The sequence below is a fragment of the Pieris rapae genome, chromosome 8 (genome assembly GCF_905147795.1).
Source record: "Pieris rapae chromosome 8, ilPieRapa1.1, whole genome shotgun sequence".
NCBI classification, from domain to species: Eukaryota; Metazoa; Arthropoda; class Insecta; order Lepidoptera; family Pieridae; genus Pieris; species Pieris rapae.
The window spans coordinates 644397-661041 of NC_059516.1; the positions used below are offsets into that span (position 1 = coordinate 644397).

At 33.5% G+C, this 16645-nt stretch overlaps 1 protein-coding gene and 1 pseudogene across 9 annotated transcripts in view; both read left to right on the top strand.

Annotated features, from left to right (window-relative positions):
* LOC111001032 (disintegrin and metalloproteinase domain-containing protein 11) overlaps positions 1-16645 on the top strand; it is a 338822-nt gene that overhangs the window by 286477 nt on the left and 35700 nt on the right. The window lies entirely within an intron of this gene.
* LOC123689425 lies at positions 10224-10342 on the top strand (annotated as a pseudogene).

The following is a 16645-nucleotide window of genomic DNA, read 5'->3' on the forward strand; positions in this document are numbered from 1 at the left end:
TTCTTTGCTGGCTTTTTTAATACAAAAAGTTTATTTTAAATATTAATCACAACAGTCAGTCGCAAAAGTCTTTTTTACATCCCGTTATAAACCTGCTATAGAATCATAAGAGGAAGCAGATAGTCCATGTATGTCAGCACATAAAGTTAATCTCCTACGTAAGTAGCCAGTATCTACAGAGATTAGAGTCGAGTTAGCAGGTACATTATTACTAAATAAGTACAAAAAAGGTTGAATATTGTATGAACAAAGTACGTAACTGGGAAAATCTATAGATTAAAGCATATCATTTTCAAACTACACAAAGGCTAAAAAGACTTTGTCGGACAGGTAATACAAAGGACGTCTGACAATAGGCTATCAAATGGACCTCTCATTACTGATCACGTTGACGGCGCTCGATTTACGACTGAAAATTATCACATAAAGGGTTGTCCATTCTAAAAACAATTGACAATTCGTTATTCATGATATACTTTTCATATTATCTGTGACTATATGTGGCTAACTCTTCTCGAATAGTAATAAAAAACGTCTGTAGAACACCACTTTACTAAAAAAGTGTAACACAGTACTCACGTCAGAAGTGAAACTTAATAATTATTAGGGTAAAAGCACCAATAACCGTCATATCGTCATATCGTGTACCAGTTTATGATCACTCCGTGTATTTGTATATTCACATTGTTTACACACTTGCTTACACATTGCTTATAGCCAATAGCGTGCATTTTTTTCACAACCTCCCTTTCTCACTCTCTCTCAATCGGTCTCAATATTTCAAATTATATCAAAATTTAGGTTAAGGTAATAGTATTGGTTAAAAAAATCCTGTAGTGGGGAATTGACAGAATACCATCGTTTTAAGATACGCGTGTTCTTTATTATTATCACATTCAGGAAACCATTGGTGCCGTGGCTAACCATGAAGCTATATACCTCTTATTTAGTTTCAACTGACCAATTAAGGCTTCCACAATTTGTATAAAAATGGCTTGAAAACTATGGTTATCCAAATAACAATTGTTTGTTACACCGCAAAAATTATGACGAGAAAGATATTAATAATTCATACATCCACAAAATTATTCAAATCACTGAATAAAGGAATTCAAAGAATATATCTCAAGGAGCTAATTTGCCCGAAGTGCTTGAGATTTTTTTAATCGAAGCTTACAAAGTATGTAACGAAGGCTATGAATAAAATATGATACTCGGTAAATATACAGTTATTGATGAATGTTATTGTATGTTTTGTTTGTGTTAGAAAATTTCTCAACTCCTGTGAACAAATGTAATATACGAATTACTCTTGTATTCAGACATGAATTATTCACAAATAAAATTCCTAATATCTAATATAATTTTATTTGTTCATATCTTCACGATTTTTTCGAAGGAATATCCACTTGCTACGGTTCTAACGTCTGTTGCTTCACTTTCATGATTGGTACTTTTCATGTGTATTTCTGGTACCTCCTGGATTTGGTCCAGGCATGTTCACAGCTTAGCCATCCACGGTTATTGAATAAACTACATAAAAAAAGATATCATTAGTGTGTTTCAGACCAATTAAAAAAATCAAAACCAAACGATTTATTCCAATTAGACCACCTAAAATGGCACGTTAAATAAAATATAAAGATGATTTTAGTTGCCCCACCCAAATATAACTACTATCCAAAAGAATGGGCTAAACTCCACACTGACTCTTTTGAAATAGAATTTACAGTATCAGTATACATTAGTTAAATAATTATATGTGAAAACAATGTACTCCTAGAAAAAAAATACTATTGGTCTATATTGTAAGAATAATAAAACATTGTGTGTGTGAGACAAATAAAATTATACAACAAAAAATAACCTAAATATGTAAAATTAGATCAGAACCAGGGTAGGAAATTAAACACTACAATAAAGACTTGATTCACTATAATTCACTTCAGTGACTTTACGTAAACTGTATTACTTGAATCAAGGAATTGCCCATGCGCATGTGGCACAACCTACACTACATAACTTATTCCCTACACCATCTCAACCAAACGATTTCGGAAAGATGGCAGAGTCAATCGAGTCAAATGAGCAACTATTTCACATGCGCACGTAGCAATTCTTACGAATATGTTTCATAAAAATGGTTTACAATTTAATCAAATAAATATTAAAAGTTAACATAATATGCTATTACTTTTGCTTTTTTATATTTAAGGCCTCCCGGAAGCTAGATGCGGTCAAACTAAAATTTATGATATTATATCATTAATGTTGCGCTAAGTATTCATCATGTTAGTGTAAAAAGTCTTGCCACGGAAATCGTGCAATTAATTAATTTTAGTCATATGCAAATTATTATTGTAAAGTCATCTTTTGTGTGACATATTCATGATAACGAGCGTTCGGGGTGCGTTACGTCGTAAGTTGTAAGCGAAGTAATTTATGTGCGTAACTCGAACTAAACTTATAATTGCTTTCCCGACGAGACGACGACAGGTGACACGCTTAATGACTAGACAATTCGTAATTAAATTTTGACTTATTTGGACTTTAAAAAATCTTAATCTTAATATGACGACGTCTTTTCGAAATTGTGTATTTACTTAGATTCTTCGAGCTGACATTCAAAATACAGCAGTTTAAGATCATATATGAAAAACATTTTAGCACATTTTGGGATTAAACAGAATTTATTGTATAAAACTTTACACTGCAAATTGCTGAATCTTAGTGAAAATAAAGCAATGTTAAGGGATTTATAAATTGTATCCAAAAAAAATGGAGACTATATGCATGCAGTTTTTGCCGCGCATCACTGCTATGTGGAACAAGCTGCCCACTTAAACATATCCGAACCAATTCGACTTAGGCCCTTCAAAAGCGCGTACCAATTCTTAAAAGACCGGAAACGCACAAGCCAACCCTCGGGCATCAAGAGTGTCAGGTGGTAGCACTGATGCAGCCTCCATCCATCCACGGGCAGCCTCCTGTTCTATATAAAAAAAATGCATCCGGATATCACGTCGTCTAAAATAGCAAATATTACTTACATTTCGCTTCATCAAAGGTAATAATGGCCGATTTGAGACTGTTTAATTTTTTTATAATAAAAATGTAATAATTTAATGACTTAAATTTATCTGATATATTTGTATCTTCTGATCTTACCCAAGGTACAAATCTTGAATACAAAAGTTGTATATCGTAAGCCTTTGACGGTACTTTAAGCCCCCTGATCACGTACTACGTTCTGATTACAAAATTCGGGCAAAACTTCACAACTTGGCGTAACGAGCCGGTAAATTTTTAACTGACTGGGGCCGGAATCGTGTTTTTAACAGTTGTATTGTTTTAAACTATAATTATTAATAAATTTGGGTCCAAATTTTCAATATCGAAACTTTCTCGGGGCGGCAACCTTTTAATTAATTAAGGGCTTACATTTGTTAGCGAATTTACAATTTGTAAATCAAAATATTTGAATCAAAAGAGTTAATATAATTAAAACCACAAAAATACAATTTACAAATCTTATTACATTTTATAAAAAGTAATATAATAATAAAAACCTTTATTCACAGTTTTTTATTAATGAAGATTTTTTATACATTAGTTATCTGTAATCAGTTGGTCAGGTTGTATCCCGACAAAAGCCTCCCCTCATTGTTTCCATCGTCTCTTTTATCGCTGATCTTCTACACCCTTCCGATTCGTCTTCCAATCTCTTTATATGACGGCCTTTTTTTTCTCCCATCGATTAATAAATAATAGAGGATTTTTGTTTAAATTCAATTTTAAATACACTGCGTAAAATTGTACAATAATAATAAAATAATATGATAAGTATATTTAATATACAATGAGGTCCTAGATTCAAAACGAAACAGTAATAGTTGTGGTTCAATTAAACAGATACAAGCCTAAAAAAATATACTTTGCCTTTCCTATGTGTTAAGTTTTATTTAACTGAATGCATATACAGCAAAAACCCTATTCACTTGTTTGCTATGCTAGGAAATCCAATGTACGAATGTTAGCTCTCATAATCTAATTCCAGGCTCGGAGGATATTTAATGTAAGCTGGAAATTAGATAGGTATGAGACGCGATGTTTGAGTTGAATTAGTCAGAAGCTTAAACTAACCGCTCTGGGGTTAAACTACGTAAATGTTTAGAGGTAAGGGGAGAATTGACTACCAGATTATATTTTCGAAGGACCTTTAATAGAATATATAATGCGGAAATGTTTCTGTTTCCGCTTACCATGCCTAGTCCGTTTAGGAATGTCTTTGTTACACATATAGTTTTAAGCATGGTGCAAGAAGGGTATTACGGCATTATATGAAACGGTAAGGATGATTTAGAAATCGTTAATTAACATTAAATAATCATTAAACTTTATCGCAAATATCTTGAATCTGTAAAGAGAACCTTATTTTAATATTGTTAGGTACATTCACTTAAATAATCTGAACCGAAATCAATAAACGTAGACCTTTCAGACTTATTTATCTCAAAGGCGAAAAAACCTAAAACAATTTATTTTCAGGCAGACACGCCCATCCCTATCTATTCAAATAAATCTTATAAAACCACGCAGCGATACACGAGCTATTACTGCTTTTAGTCTAAATGGCTTTGCACACAAATAAACATACGTGTAGCACACATTATTACTCTACATTTACCGTCAGTCACGATACATTACCTACTATAGGTTCCGTGAGGCTCTTCACAGGATTCTGCCACTATATATTTTTTTCATTTAAGTATTCCTACAGCTAATCACTAAACAATATCCAAACAATTACATTACACATAAAAGCCAAAACGGAATACACATATAAACAGAAACATAAAGCACAGTTTTACAAAGCACAGAAGATTGATAGATTGGTAGATTGCAATATATATTCAATATGAAGGAAACAAACAAAGCCATTCAAATTCAAATTCATTTAAGCATATTTAAATAAATCAAATCAAAATTCGTTTATTGAGTTTAGATGCGTCTTAGGGCATGCATATGAATGTCAAAAACTTTATAAAAACTAAGCCATCCGTTCGCAAAACTATTAGGAGGCCTTGTTCTGAGAAGAACTGGCAAGAAACTCACCAAGTACCCTCCCTCTTTATTACATTACAATTATTTAAAGGACATAAACCACAACGTCATTAAAGTTACATAAGTAAAAAATAAAATGAAAATATGTTCTGTGATTTACCACATTCACCATTGCACACATATTCACAACACTAATTAATGTCCTAATACTTGGATCTTTCTTATTTATAACAGCAACCAGTTTATTTGTAGTTCTCCTAATTTGTTAATTTTGTGCTGACATGTTTTGTTTTGCTTTGCAGCGAAACGTTTTGAGGATATGTCCAATGTACTTATTTTATGCATACTTCATAATTCTTTACTGTATACAAATGTATATGATTAGTTTAATAAATAAATAAATATAGTTCAGTTTTAAAATCTTATAACATTTATGTTTTTTTTTTATATGTAGTTCCAATACAGGAAAAGCAATTCTAATTCTTACGACTTGTGTTTACGGCAATTTACAGCTTAAAAATTTATAGCGGTACATATCAGAACAGTTGAAAACTACGTGATGTTATTAGTACATTTATTAAATAGAGTTTAGGAGAAAATAGCAAAGGTGTACTGAAAAGTTCATAGGCTAACAGAAAAAAAAAATATTTTTGATAGAGTTTCATTTGATTGTTCAATATTACCTTCGAGAGCGATACAAAGATAATAGCGGTCCAATTTTTCTATACAATTTTTATAGAACGATTTGTCGTTAGTCTCAAAGTAGGCTTCAATGGGTGGGTAGGTGATTACTTCTTTCTTTACCGGATATGACTCGTGTTATAGTTTGACCTGGATAACGGCATACCGTCTATGGGACGAGCGAGCACAGAGAGAGATAGAGAGTGCACTAATGCGTCTGAGCAACATTTGTGGTCATATGCCGACAACATGTATATTATATTTCAGCCGTACATACGCAGAGCTGATGACAACTTGGGAGAAACTGATTGGTAACAGATCACGTGGTTGTTCACCAACCAGATGGACCGATCAATTAAAAAATCTCCTCCTCCTCAAAACTAACACACTATAATAAGAGATTGGCTTGCAGAAACCGGTGGAAAGAGATTGTCCAATACAGATGTTAACTGGCTGACCACCATTGAGCTACTGACTAAAAATAACTATTTTGGCTACTCTGAATAAATATTAACCGCTTTAGCTTTAAAAACTTTTTACAAACAAATGTAGAATTTGCAAGGCTATCGATCTATTTCACCAAATACGTTCGGAGGGCGGACACTGCGAGATTAATGCATGTTGAATAGGGTGAACGATAATTTGGTTCTTTCTACAACCTTGCAGTTTATAAACAACATTTCTATTCATTTTTTACCACTAAATGTTTTGTGGTACAGTTTATTTCTGATTATAAAATAGTACTAGCAGACTCCGCCAAGCGTTGCTGTGGCTAAGGTTTTTGTTATATTACATAGCAGCAAGCTATTCAAGGGAAACTGTAGGAGAACTGATGTGAAAGGTACAGCTTATATGAAACGTTGGTACTTTTAACACAGCGCCATCTGTTAGAATTGTCTCAAATAATAAACAAATAATTTGCAATAAAATAAAATTGCGACTATAATTAAAGATCTAAGCTATCCTTTCTCTTAAGTTGGACCACACGCTCACTGAAAGTGGCATAATAATAATCAATAATCACTTTTGGTTTTTTTTACTATTTTTCTTCATGTACCACTAGAGCAAGCATTAAATTTGTAAATAAAATAACAAATGTACACAAAAAAGTGTCCGGTTACTGGATAATTTAGCACTTGTAAGAGGAAATGTAAACATTTTACATTTTCATGAATTAAATACGCATCAAATGTACGGGCGTGGCCATAAATGTCACCTCAATTAAACCGAACTCAACGACACAAAACCGTAACAACGTATTATTTTTTAAGGCCCATGGCGAGGGAGTTTTTTATTACCACTCCATAAAACGGTCAAGTGTGAGCTTATTCTATCATTTGTTGGTTCCTACTCACGCAGCTTTTGACATAGAATTCGTTGTCTGCAACAAAGAAGATAACTTCTGTTCTGTTGAACTAATTTTGTATTTAATTATCTTCACTTTGTTACCTAAAATATGAGTATAAAAAGCAGGTTACATAATTTATCGCTAACAAAGAATTTCTACCAGGAAAAAATATCATCTATGGAGGTACTTGAATATAACTTAAAAAAATATAAATGAAAAACCTTAAAACAATAGAAATTAATCCAACCTAAAATTATTAATTAATGTAATTATATATTTTATAAGTAATTTAGATAAATTGTAGATACAAAATGAAGCACTGAACCTTAATTTGAACTATATAAAATATATATCTTTTCAACATTTTCTATGACAGCTGCAACATTTATAGAAAATATGTCAAATTTGACATAAGGGCCACATAGATATATCTATATATATATAGAACGAGTATCCGCAGTCATTTAATTATTTTGAAGTTTATTGTAGATTAAATAAAATAATGATAAGTATTATTTTTAAACCATTTGTTTACATTTTTAATTTTTATGTTTATAAATATTTTCATTTATATTTTGCTAAAAATTATCCCGAAGAACCCCAGACAATGATAATTTGTTAAGGCGGCACGGGTAACGAGCCCAAGTCACACGTGAAAGTAATTTATTGTGTTATTATTGGACCCTTTGGACCCTCAGACATAAGTAACGACGCAGTTGTTCTGTTTGACCTTTATTTTCTGTCCCGTTTGTCATCACAATAGGTTTGTTTTAGTGATTCATAAGATTTTAGACGGTTACGAACTTGGTAAACTACACTTTATTTTTATACGTAGTAGTAGCAAGAGAAAATACTGATATATATTAGATTATAGTTTGAAACCGGTTCAATATTAAAAAAAATGTTCACAATTAAAATACCACATGAGTATTGTGGGTTATATTTATTTCTTAAATATTTTAAAAACATGTCCAGTTGAGACAGGCTGAATTAAAAACACAATTATTTCGTCGTAGTAGTTTCATATTTCGTCAATAGATGGCGTTATGTAGCTTTTTGTTGGAAAAACTGGGTTTATGTGAATAGTGTCGTCGCCAACCTGCCGTGACCTAAATCACAGACAATAGAAACCAATATTTTAGACACAGAATATATATTATTATGTTGGGGTGCATTTAATTGTCGACTCGTGGAGCGCTTGGGGCGAGGAACTAGATAACCGTGTCGTTTGATCGGTATAAGTGATAAACTTATGAGAGTATGCCAAAAGCAAATGATGTAGTTATAAAATATATATCATATAAAATATATATAATCTAAGAAACATCGTCTTTAGTTATAAAAGTTGAGCGTGTCCATCATGCATTTATAAGATAGTTACAAAACTTCTAACGATTAGCCAACTATAATAAATAGCAATATGTCTACATATTTCTATTTATTCCTTCTTTGGAACAAACACCGAACATACCACATTATAACGCAAACCTACATATGAGTAACCCAAAAAACGCATTTTCTTCGCCCAACACTAGTTTTCCTTCAGAGGCCATTCATCTATAAACACTTTCTTCTATTTTCACAAAAGATACAAAACTCACATACATTCACTAACCAAACAAGGATTACTAGTGTTGGTGCTAGTGCACTTGTTTTTTACCTTAATATACTTGTTTGTGTTTAATTAAGTTATTTCTTTCTTTCTCACACTTATGTATAGAGTGTGCATTATTTCTATGAAGTCTGATGTATGCGTTGAATAAAAGACATTCCAAAGGAACAGGTATTACCCAATACACTTATGTTTGACATAAAACTGATTACTTTTTGTGTGTGTCTTCCCTGGACTACAGAACTACAAATACACTATACACAATATTTCATCAAAATGGTTGTTTTGTAATACCATCAATCAGTCTATAACACCGCAAATATAAACTAATTTTACGCTGTTTATGCGCTACCAACCACTATTTTTTCTTTTGAACGCTCTCGCTTCCTCTTATTACTCAACCCACACGAGTAACGTAAACAACACGATATTATCCCGCGAGATTGGAAATACAGAAATAATGAGACGCTATTCAAATAAACGTGACTGCTGCCAATATAGACCCTTATTAATTTTCCTCTCATATTCATTATTTAATTATAAGAATAAGGTTCGTTCGTTCAAAAAGACTAACGTCTCAAAATTGACAAACGTTGGAATTGGATTAGGCATTAAATTCAGATTTTCTCAATGCTATCGACCAGGCTCACCACGATAATTGAGCATGAAAGAGTCTGTGCTTATGAGAGGTTACGAAAAATGAAGCAATATTAATATCTAGTTAGTAAACCAAAGCAAGGATAACCATTATATATTTTAATTACTTTTCACTTTTCGTTTCTAATTTATATATAATGTGAGAGGGATAAATCGTTAACAACAACGGCTGATAACTTTTTATTTTTATTTAATAGACTGGACTGAAGTTTGGCCAAAATCCCACTTGGTGATTGATAGATTGCAGGGCATCTCTGTCGTGTGATGGAAGATGGCAAGGAATTTCACTCCTTTGCTTGTTATTTAATGACGATCCAAATCGTGGTAATGTCAACAATGAAGGATGAAACTCCAGCTTACAAGTTCATGTTATGTTCTGAAAAATATTCATTAATTATGATTTTTTTAATTATTAATCAGACTGACTGGTCAGTGACTATCTGGATAATGATAAACCTGCGTTTTTTATCTCTTAAACGTAAACAAAAGAAATCATTAAGTTTTCGTTAGTTCTAATAATTTGTGAAAATTACATTGAAAATTTCTTTGAGCGTTGTTAAATTTAATCTCATCCCATCGCGCAAGTTATTATAGAGGATTATAATTAAGGCCTTTGTCAAAACTTAAGTCTGGAACGTTATCTTGTTACAAATTGTTTTGCACACACTAATAGGATACTCCATATAATATATCGTATATTACATACAATATATATTGCGGTGACGTGCACGTTAGTACTATCGAAATTTGACGTAAAAATGACAGCTGTCATTGTCAATTTGTGACAGTTAACTTTATTAAAGTTTTATTATGGAAATTTAAGATATCTATGGTGCAGCGTTGGTCTAGTAGCATCAGCGTGCCAACGTACATACCACGTTGACTGCACCGGTTCTCATCCGATCACCGAAGTTAAGCAACGTCGGGCCAGGTTAGTAGTTGGATGGGTGACCGCCTAGGAACACCTCGAAACGCATTTCCCCACGAAAAAAAAAAGTAGCATCAGCGTGCGACTCTCATCCCTGATAGCGTAGGTTCGAATCACGTCAATGGACTATTAGACTTTTACATTTACTCGGACGGATGAAAACAGCGTCTACAAAACGGGCATGCTTTAGATCAAAAATCGACGGCGTGTGTCAGGCACAAACTGTTTTTGTGATTTCTTACCTAAATTATTACGAAACAGATAAAAAAATCTCAAGCCGAGACCTTACAGATTCTTTGGTATTTTGTCTTTAAATCTTTACATAACTTAGATAACGTAAACATAAGAATATAGTAGACCAAATGTTAAATAATGCCATAAATCTTTATGATATATTACAACAGATAACGTTCCTAGTCACTTTAACATGCGGAATTAACTTCGAATTTGTGTTTGAATGTAGTTTGTAATGAGTCTTGGAACTAACTGCGTCTGACTTCACATGAAGGACCGTTTGTACCAAATCGAACTCCTGGGCCACGAGTAGGTACAGTACCCCACTTGTATATTACCCCACTTTGGTAAATTAGGTTTTTTTTTTAATTTATTTATTTAGTACTCCTGCAGCTAACATAAATTATATATCATTACAAACAAATACATTACGAATAAAGCCAAAGATGGAATACATGATGCATTTTACAACAAAAAGATTTATAAAAGGGAACAAACAAATAAAAAGTATTTAATACATTTAACTAATTGTGATTTAATTTATTTAACTAATTTTAATTACAAGAGTTTGTAGAATTCGCAAAAATTATAATTCTTCATCTTCTTGATCAAGCCTGTATATGTAGCGTCAAATTCAACCAATCAGAACTTGATATGGTGACTCTAAAATACCAAGTATTTGTTTTGTATTTTGACCTATAAAAAAGATGAAACAGTAAAAGTATATTTGATAAACTTCAACCTTTCATCGGCAGTGTTCATATTATTTTTATTCAATGCATATGCAATAGAACATAATTCGTTAATATTATCATATTTATGCACACCAGGGCTAATCCAGAACTAAACTAAACTAGTATTCATAACTAATTCAAACCACATCCAGTATTCTCCCGCACGTTCTAAACTTAACTAATTTGCACTTTACTCGGACATTGCGAATAGTTTAACGAATACCCGTTTTATAACTGTTTAAAACATATATTGTTTTGTTGGAAATTGTGTCGATTGATTCTTGATTTATTTCTATGTTCATTGTTAGAAACACTATAGGTTTTGTTTGCATTCATTTGTTTCAATTGAAAATTTTCTTGCCGAGAAACTTCCGTAGAGCAGTGGTTGCATCGGCGTGCCATCGTTGCCCCTGATGTCGTAGGTTCGATCTCTGGCTGTGCACTAATTTACTAATCATGTGCGATTTAACATTCGCTTGAACGGTGTGAGGAAACCGGCTTGCCTGAGACCCTAACATTCGACGGCGATCCAGATAGAAATCAGAAGGCTGATCACCTACTTGTCTATTAAATTGACAAATAATCATAAATATTACATTATATATTATCAATAATTCGCCAGTTTGGAAGAATTGAAGGAATTTTTTATTGCGGCTTAGAGCAATATTGGCCTAGTGGCTTCAGCGTGCGACTCTCATCCCTGAGGTCGTAGGATCGATTTCCGGCTGTGTACCAATGGATTTTTTTTCTATGTGCGCATTTAACATTTGCTGGAACGGTGAAGGAAAACATCGTGAGGAATCCGACTTGTCTTAGACCCAAAAAGTCGACGACGTGTGTCAGGCACTGGAGGCTGATCACCTACTTGCCTATTAGATTTAAAAATAATCATGAAACAGATTCAGAAATCGGAGGCCAAGACCTAAGGGGGTTGTAACACCACTGATTTATTATTTTTTTAAACTTCTCATATTCTATTTATAACGACGTAAATAACCAGAATTCTAAATATTAATATCATTAACGTAATTTATCACCGTTAACAGCCTCTAATAATTTACATTTATTATCATTTAATCTAAACTATTTTATCAAAACATCGAGATTTAGTTCGCGCCATTGCGGGGACGTGGAGGAGTGTCACCCCACCCCTTCTCGAATATTCCCGAACTTGATCAATGGCTTATAGATTCAACGCCTGCGAATTAAAGGAAGGGTAGTTAATCTCGGCTATCTCAGCTTGATTTATTTAGGAACATTTAATTTTATACGTACACACCAAGTGTATATCAGATTAAAAAGGTCACGTCTATTGATTTTACTTCACTCTATGAATAAATTTTATTTCAAATATCAGAACCCCTGCAAAAGTTTCTTCATATAAATTGTTTAGCGCAGAATTTAGCAGACTGAAAAGTTCGTAGGCTAACATAGAAAATATTTATTATTAACAGAATTTCATTATAAATATCGTTGCCATCGAGAGCGCTACAAAGATTATATAGTGGTCATAGATTACGAAAAACGGACCAAATTTGAGTCTAGTTGCGGAAAATGAGTTCACCTACCTAGTGGTCATAGAATTTTGCTATTTATATAGTATTTCAATTTCGGTGATTCTCCATCACTGGAGAGATTCTGTCCAGCGAGCTTTCTCTTGAGGTCTGAAAACAGGCTAAAACTGGAGAATGCAAAAGCAATTAGAAACCCAATTCATGTATTTTAATGACGGTGCATTATTTTTTTATAAAACAGCACTTTATTGTCTTCGTTAGTTTTCTATCAAGCCTGCTTTGTAAAATATTCCAATATGAATTATACAGTTATGTAATCGTTTAGTGATAGTTAAAAAAAATTGTAAGCGTGCAGATGCTACTCAAACCCACTACAAAGAAATTAATCAGAGTTAATCGCTCATTTCTTCCAGGCCACAGAAGTTGCTATATTGTATTGAGTAGAGGGTAGATAGGCATTCTAAACATAAATGTAACATAGTATTGTCTTTTATTTACATAACTTTTACACATTTAAAGAAAAACACTTTTTTAACGGATTATAGATATGTATTATTATATTTAAACTTATAATTATTTGTACATAATTTTAAATTTAAACCGACGTTTCGCGTGCTTTACAGCGTGCGTGGTCACGGTGACTGAAGACAAAGGTGTTAAATGTCAAAAAGTATTACAGCTGTAGAAAATGTTGTGTTATCTGTATTTATTTCCCCGGAGTTGGTATCGACTAAAAGATGTAGGGTTTTTGCAGAAATTGCTCACGGTGTCCTCCATTTTCGCGGGTTGTTTATTTTGAGATTTTAATTTGGATATTATTGGATCCCAGGTGTTTGATAATTTTAGGCCGTCCTCTCTATTGAAATTGGCGTGTTTTTTGATTTCAATGGCTTCGCGTACCAATCTTGGGAAGAATCTTTTTTCTTTCGCAAGTACTTTCGGTTGGTCAAAGCGTATGTAGTGATTAGGCCTATCTAGTGTGTGTTCACAGACTGCTGATTTTGTGTGTCGTCTATGTCTTATGTCGGCGATGTGTTCCTTGAGTCTGCTGGACATATTGCGTTTAGTTTGCCCTATGTAAGACAGGCCACAGTCGCAATCCAGTTTGTATATACCTGCATCTTGCAATGGGGTGTTACTTTTGATTGGTCTTAGGAATTGCTGAATCTTCTTGTGCGGCTTGAAAATTGTATTAATGGAAGCTCGTTTTAGGACCCGGCTAATTCTATCTGTAACTCCCTTCACATATGGCAGGTAAGCTGGCTGGCGAGGAACTGTTTGTGTCTTGTTTTTGTTTCTGTGATGCAGTCGGGGGATGCGCAACTTGTTTCGGTGTAGCACCTGTTAGACATGCTGTAGTTCCTCCTTGAGGTGGGCCGCATCACAAAGACGTTGGGCTCTCTGAAACAAACATTTACCGACAGAGAGCAGTTGTGACGGGTGGTGGTGGGATTCACCATTGAGGTACCTATCTGTGTGGGTTGCCTTTCTGTGTATTGTGTGACCTAGTGTGCCATCTGCTTTGCGTATAATTAAAATGTCCAAAAAGGGCAGACAGTTGTTGTTTTCTTTTTCAACAGTAAATTTAATGTAAATTCAATACACAAGAACATTAAATTTACAGCTTACCTGCCATATGTGAAGGGAGTTACAGATAGAATTAGCCGGGTCCTAAAACGAGCTTCCAATGAATGAAGATACAATTTTCAAGCCGCACAAGAAGATTCAGCAATTCCTAAGACCAATCAAAAGTAACACCCCATTGCAAGATGCAGGTATATACAAACTGGATTGCGACTGTGGCCTGTCTTACATAGGGCAAACTAAACGCAATATGTCCAGCAGACTCAAGGAACACATCGCGGACATAAGACATAGACGACACACAAAATCAGCAGTCTGTGAACACACACTAGATAGGCCTAATCACTACATACGCTTTGACCAACCGAAAGTACTTGCGAAAGAAAAAAGATTCTTCCCAAGATTGGTACGCGAAGCCATTGAAATCAAAAAACACGCCAATTTCAATAGAGAGGACGGCCTAAAATTATCAAACACCTGGGATCCAATAATATCCAAATTAAAATCTCAAAATAAACAACCCGCGAAAATGGAGGACACCGTGAGCAATTTCTGCAAAAACCCTACATCTTTTAGTCGATACCAACTCCGGGGAAATAAATACAGATAACACAACATTTTCTGCAGCTGTAATACTTTTTGACATTTAACACCTTTGTCTTCAGTCACCGTGACCACGCACGCTGTAAAGCACGCGAAACGTCGGTTTAAATTTAAAATTATGTACAAATAATTATAAGTTTAAATATAATAATACATATCTATAATCCGTTAAAAAAGTGTTTTTCCATAAATGTAACAATAAAATGAATTACATTACAAAACTATTTATTTTAAATGATCATATCCAACAAGTATTTAAGCGTACCGGTCCTATTTTAATTAACTTTCATCAAAAAACGTCTATAAATCCAACGATATATTTATAATTTAGGAACAATTTAAGGCAAATGCAATGTATAAGTAGTCAAGATCAGTATAGTTACAAATTGCATATTAAACCTCGTATCAAACACAAAATAAATTCGAATTAATTTAAGTTACATTTTTCAAAAAAAAATGCCAAATATATATGCGCACCTAAATCAAGTTGATTTTATTTAGGCCAAGTTTTTCCGTCACAATAAATACAGAATGAAACATGGCGTCCTTACTGAACTGCTGATAAGAGGTCGTAAATTATAAACGCCTCCAAATTATAAATTGCTTGCTTCTTGCCCTTCGTACACCAATTTGCTTAATATCGCTATTTTGCGGATTTACAAACTGTCTTCACTTGAATTTTGTCACATTAACATCAAAAATTCAAAATAAGCTTACGTCTATTACTTTACTGAAATAAATTATCGAGCTTTTGGATAACCAAGTGATTTTAAAGTCCCATGTCTGTGTCAGGCACATAAGGGTGATCACCTACTTGCCTATTAGATTGACAAATGATCCTGACAGAAACCTAAAGCCTAGATATAAAATGTTGCAGTTTCTTTATATAAAGGTGGTATATGTAATATGTAGTAAAAATCGTAACTATTTTACCGACTCTAAAAAAGCGTTTTAGCACAAAGAAAACCTTTGTCCACCAACCATCAATTGCCCCTTATCGCGGGTAACCTCAGCAGGAGCACAATGATGACGTCAATCATTCGGGTAATTTACATTAACGATTCCGGGTCAATGCAGTTGACCCAGGATTCTCTGTGATCCGCACGGTTTAATGGAACGCTACGAATCCAACTAAGACGTCTGACAATGTAACTTTGTAGGCGCTACGAACTCTACGAGATGGCTACGAATAATCTATTTACTGTAAAAACTGATCCCTTTTATAATATTTTAAAACCAAAACAAATTTAGTTTACATCTCATTATATTCTATTAAAATTATGTAAAGGATTGTGATATATATTTTGGTTAAGACAAATGTGTGTATTTTCTATACACCATAAATTAAACTCTCTGGCACTTCTTACCATCGAATGGTAGAAATTCCAAAGACGCCTGAATGCCAAACATTACAATTCTCTTATCTACTTTTAATTGTTCTAGAAGCTAAAAAACGATCTGATAAACCCAACCCTAGACGCCTGTTAGTATTGTTATAAGCTAGGGGTCTCGATAAGAAAAGCCATGGTAATTTTGTACGTTCGCTTTTACTATTTTTGGGCGATTTTTCAGTCTTCATCCGGTGATTCGGTTACCTCGTCCTTCTTGTCTTAGGACTCCATCTCCACATCTTCTTGAACAACCGTGTCTTTTTTAATTTGTACAGTAATTTATTCATCCCTTCGG